Source organism: Lolium perenne, chromosome 7 (genome assembly GCF_019359855.2).
Source record: "Lolium perenne isolate Kyuss_39 chromosome 7, Kyuss_2.0, whole genome shotgun sequence".
NCBI classification, from domain to species: domain Eukaryota; kingdom Viridiplantae; phylum Streptophyta; class Magnoliopsida; order Poales; family Poaceae; genus Lolium; species Lolium perenne.
Window position 1 is genome coordinate 181,024,254 of NC_067250.2, and position 5,656 is coordinate 181,029,909.

At 40.0% G+C, this 5,656-nt stretch overlaps 1 long non-coding RNA gene across 1 annotated transcript; it reads left to right on the forward strand.

Moving 5' to 3' along the window:
- Positions 1-1,579: 1,579 nt before the first annotated feature.
- LOC139833442 (uncharacterized) lies at positions 1,580-2,070 on the forward strand. Its single transcript, XR_011749225.1, has 3 exons — positions 1,580-1,678; positions 1,766-1,925; positions 2,020-2,070. It is a non-coding gene; the product is annotated as an uncharacterized lncRNA (long non-coding RNA).
- The last annotated feature ends 3,586 nt before the right edge of the window (positions 2,071-5,656 follow it).

The following is a 5,656-nucleotide window of genomic DNA, read 5'->3' on the forward strand; positions in this document are numbered from 1 at the left end:
AACAAGGGTAAAAGGTATTTTTCTTGAGATAGGCGTTACCGTACGTGCGCCGAGAAAAGCGGAGGACGTGTGTCCCCCACTTGCACGACGTGTCAACGTGGTGGAAGCAATGGACCCACAGGACAGAAAATTCACGACTACTTGTCAAGGATGAAGTAAATTTGATTAAGTGAAGAATGTCGACAAGGAAGTATTCAGAGATTGGCGACAGGATGAAATATTCAATACTTCGAGAGCCTTTGATCAAATACAAGTTTTTGCCCAAATGCTCGGGGGCTACTCCGACAAAAAGTAAAATTTCGAGTATGACAATATAGAAAATGTTGAGCCTACAACCAAGCACAAGTTCTTGGCTGTAGCCTCGGGGGTTACTCCCATCGGGAGCGCTGTTCGCGCACCCGAGAAATATAAAAATAAAGAGAGAGAAGAAGAAGAAGAGGAAAGAGTTCATATTGCGAAATAATGACAAAATAGCGACAAGGTGGAATAAAATGTTGAGCCTACAACCAAGCACAAGTTCTTGGCTGTAGCCTCGCTACTCCCATCGGGAACGCTGTTCGCGTGCCCGATGAAATTAACAAAGGAAAAATAGAAGAGCAAGAGAGTATATTTCGAGTTATAATTAACTCTACATATACTCCCATCGGGAGAACAATATAAGTCATATTTGACTCAATAAAATGTGCCATTCCAACAGCCGGAAAAGCACTCGACAATATATTCTCAGAACGCCAAAGTTGCGATCAATTTCTGAATGCCGCAAATTTGCGAAGGTAAGACCCCGTAATCCATTCTCTGTCGGGCGTGGCATCGCCAAAGATCGCGCTACTGCTACTTTTATCCGTATCAACAGATACGAAGAAAAATCCTAACGGACGCGTTAGGTACCCGATAGATTTGACTGGGACTCGACAGAATGGTAAGACCTTAAGCGGCACCTGTCGAAGTTTACACCAGTATCCCGAGATCATGTCCAGGGACGTGATTTTGAAGTAGGTTTTTGCGGATTGCCACTAGAGCAGTTAACTAGTACCTGATCCGTCAGATGAACTAGCCCCAATTACCAATATCCCTGTACAATATAGAATTTTATGAGAAGAAATATAGAAAGTTAAGGCTTTCGGGTAAAAATAAACAGTGGAGATTTTCCCTGACTTTACAATTCAAGCAAAATCTCGGGGGCTACTGACATAGGCATCCCAAATGGGCCTGCCGAATATAGTACCCGGGGTTTATTGAAGGCCCACTACCCGAAGAATAAGAAGATTCGGGAGCCCAAGATGCGTTTAAGGAAGAAATAGAGTTGTAATAGGAAGTGTTACTTGTAATCTGGCGGGATGAGTTAGAAACCGTCCCGAACTCTGTAAACTTGTACAACACGAATCCTTCGACTCCACCTCCTATATAAAGGGGGAGTCGAGGGACGAAGAATCAACCGAATCATTTTCTGCAAACCCTAGTTTTCACAATCGTCGAGTACTTTTCGGCTGAAACCTTCGAGATCTACTTACCCTCTACTTCTAACTAAACCCTAGCCTACAATCCATAGGCATTGACAAGTTAATCCCTTGTCACTTGAGCTTAAGGAGCTATCTGGGGAAGAGGAAGTCCCTGTAACTGCTTTGCATAGAATGTTGTTTGCTGATGTACTTGAGGCTCCTAGGAATTACATTGAAGGGTAACCATTGGAATTCAATTTTCCATCTATTTTTCATCTATTTTTGTATATACGGATGTTTATTCTTGTTGTTTTTAACAATTGCAGTTCCGAGAAAATACTTGAAGTTGGTGGTAAGTCTGTCAGCTGGCATAGTTTCTACCTTGCTATGAAGGGTGGTGGTTTCATGGATCCTTCTGTTATGGATGTTTTTCTTAAGTGCGTTGATGATGGTCTTGATTTCTTATTTATTCCGAGCTCTTTGGCGGTACGTCATGTGTATATGTTTTAGATTTATTTATTTTTTAACTAAATGTTTTTAGCATTTAGTTTTTTAAACATCTTCTTGTTGTTTTTTCCAGCATATTCTTGATGTGGATGAGGCTGACCCTATTCATCTTGCTGCAAGCTTTGGTGAACATGATCTAAAGTACTATAGTTTGGATAGGGAAGAGGCATGTTTGTCATGTTTTGTTTGGCGCTTATATTTTTTCTACTACAAGTATCGTGGATGCTATCTTATTTCTCGTGTGATTGTTTAATTTCAAACAGGTCTACATTACTTGTTGCGATTACAGCCATTGGTGGGTTATCTTTGTCGACTTCCATTTCAGGAAATTTAGAGTGTCTAGCTCGCTGGAGTTGACTGAAGCTCAGATGGCTTCTACTCAAAGAATTGTATGGTTTTCGTTGTAATCTAGCTAATTAAATAATTATTTACACATGACAACAATAACTTTTATTTTTTATTCTTTCAGTGCAAATCATTTAAGAAACTTTACAGTTATCTTCATGGTGTCGAGAGATTAAATATCTCATCGTTCAAGATAAAAGTTTGTGGCACCCCTTCTTGTTCAGAGTAATCATCTTTCCTTAATGTGAACTATGATTTTATTTTGTTTACTGTGTTTGGATTTAATTGTTTCTTTCTTTTTGACCATTAGGACAAGCGCGAGGCGTGACTGTGGTATCTATGCAATGAGGTTTATTTGGATATTCAAGGCTAATTTTTACCCAGATGTATTCAAGGTAGGTAATGTGTTGTGTACATAGTTTTATTCAATAGTATTTAACGCAGTTTTTTAGTACTTGTTCGCTGTATAAATAGTACATGTCAATGGTTGTTTTTAGTACTTGTGCATCTTTTTGTCTAGTCGTTGTGTACTTTTTCGTTTGGAGCTTGTGCATTCTTGTTGAAGATCATTAACCATTGTGTTGTTTCGTGTTTTTCAGGCTGACATCGAAAGTTTTCGACAGTTCTTCGCCGGAATGATGCTCACTTATGATTCTCCTGATTATTTGGCAAGTTTCGTTCGCGAACAGATTGAAGAATTCGAAAGTAAGAACTGTTTTACAATGGTTATCCTTTTTTCGTCCAGTGAAGTCAATGAAGTGAACTTGATTGTACAAAATAAGGAAATGAAGTACATAATAACATTACATATTCATTCCATTGTCTGTATCATATATTCTAAATATTCATGTGGCTTCCTCCTTGAGTGATTCCTACTTTTGTTGCTCTCCTTTTGATATCCTTTGTTCATCGTCGACGTCTGCAAATAAATATATTTTAAATTTATGTTAATTTGTAGGGAAAAGCAGATTATTTGCATCAGTAGGTTTTCATCACTGACAAAGAAACTTCATGGGCACACTTACCTTGTTAATGTGTTTTTTGTACCAAATACTAGATATTCCAAGTCGCATCTTATTCTTCCGTTGTGGTAGTACATACCGTAAGTGTTTCCTGGTTGTGTTGTTCTCTCTGTTGTGTTACTATCGTTATTTGTGTGTCTGTTGCTTGATTGATTCTGTGCTGTATTGTTTGTATATCTTTCCTGTGATGTCGTCTGCTTCGCCGTCGCCGCTTGTGCTGCTCGTGCTGCCTCTCGCTGCAATTTTTGCTTTCGATTCTCCACATCCTGTTTTGTTGTGACCTGATTTCTTGCAGTATCCGCATTTTATTTGTCTAGTTTTCTGTCTTTTTTCTGAACCTGGCATCATTCTGTCCCCTCGTTTTGTTCCTCTTCTGTCGGACATTGGTGGGTCACGCAATGTTTCGTTGCTACCTGTTTCTTCGTCGTGAAGTTTTTTAGCTCCTTCATCTTCTCTTATTGCTGCCAGCACTTTTGTTTCCATATCACGCATACACTGAATCATGACATTGTATGCTTTGTCATTTGGGCATGCTTTGTTGCAAAGTTCTGCCATATGGCTCATCACACCGGCAAACTTTAGTGTTTCGTCTCCGCAAGAAGCATCTGCGACATTTCCTAATGTTGCGAGTTCCATGTCTATGTCTTTTCTCCATCTTTTAATCACAAAACTCTCTGGCAAATCATTGATCTCCATGTGAACCATTGCTTTTATTACATGGCAGCAATGTATACCATCCCTCTGCATCTTTTTGCAGGAACACATGAATTTTTTTTTTCATCGTCAAATGTGACATCAAACAACTCCCTTTTGAATTCCATGTGGTTGTAGAATTTCACTATTCTTTTCAGCCGCAGGTGGCGGCCAGGTTCAAGTGATCCATCTACCTTGAATGCCGTGTTGTTTGTGATCTCAATCTGGAACTTCTCGAATATGTCATTTGTGAATTGTTCAAGAGCTTGCTTCTCAAACGGATGTCTTGTTACTAATTTTGCTGTTTTCAGTGTTGATGTGAGCTTCTTCTTGTCCAGGGCAGATAAGCACTTGTCTTGTATGACCTCATATTGTTCAAGGAACATTGTTATCGTGTCTGTGTGCTGGCTATAGCATTTCCACATGTTATTTGTGCTCTCGCTCCTTCCTGTGCTTGATGAGAATGGGAAAAATTTATCCATGAAGTATGCTGGTACCCACCTGTGTCTTATCCTGAATAACTTGCTTAGGTGTTCTTCTCCGCTAGCATTGTAATCCTCTATCACTTTATTCCATCCCATTTCGAACTCAGCTGGTGTGAATGCGTTCTTTGCAATGTACATTAGCATTTCCGACAGTCCTGTGTTTTTTGCAAAGAAGGTGCTCTCTTTCTGGCTCATCTTGGTCACGATGTGGTAGTAGCAGTTCCTGTGTGTTGTGGACTTTAGAACTGTTTTTATTGCTTTCTTCATTGCCTTGTCCTGGTCTGTTATTATTGTCTTTGGTTCTTTTCCACCCATGGCCTGAACAAATGTTTCCAGTACCCATATAAATGTATCTGTTGTTTGATCCTTTAGCAGAGCAACGGCAAACAGTACTGTGGAGCCGTGATTATTCACCCCAACTATAGGAACAAATGGTAAGCCATACTTATTTGTGCTGAAAGTTGTGTCGAAAGATATGTAGTCACCGAACAGCTTGTAGTTCATTACGCACATTGCGTCCATCCAAAACAGGCTCCGAACTCTTTTTTCGCTGTCTATTTCCATGGCATGATAGAAACCAGTAATCGTTTTCTGGAGTGTCTTGAAGCGTTCCAGGCACTTCTGGATGTCATGGTCCTTCTCTATTTGTTGTTGTTGACTCTTTATGTTGCTTAGATCAACAGCATCGAAGGGTATTCCACGGAATTTCCCTCTGATCGACCGGAAGATTAACATCATCTTCCTTGGTGGCAGACGTCCCATCTGTAGTAGATGAATTAATCTCCTGTCGAGATCAGTCATCCTTTTGTGACAGTGTACAAACCTAATGAGATAGTCTGTTGGTTCCAGCAGGTGGTTGTGTTCTAAGTGAACCTTCTTGATGTACCAGTATCCATCAAATTGTTTTACAATTATCTGTGCTTTACAGCCAGTCTTCAGTAGTATGTTTGTTCTCCTGTGCGACGATGGTTCGGCATCTGTGTTTGTGCATCCTTCCTTGTTACATGCAAACGTTTGCATGTAAATTTCTCCTTTTTTCCCTGATCTCTTGCTGCTGAACTTCTTCACTGCAAATCCTTCCTTTCTTGCATACAGAGCGTATCTGTAGAATGCATCGTCTCTTGTTTTGAAACGGGCACCTTCCTTTGGTGTAGCTGCACTGATA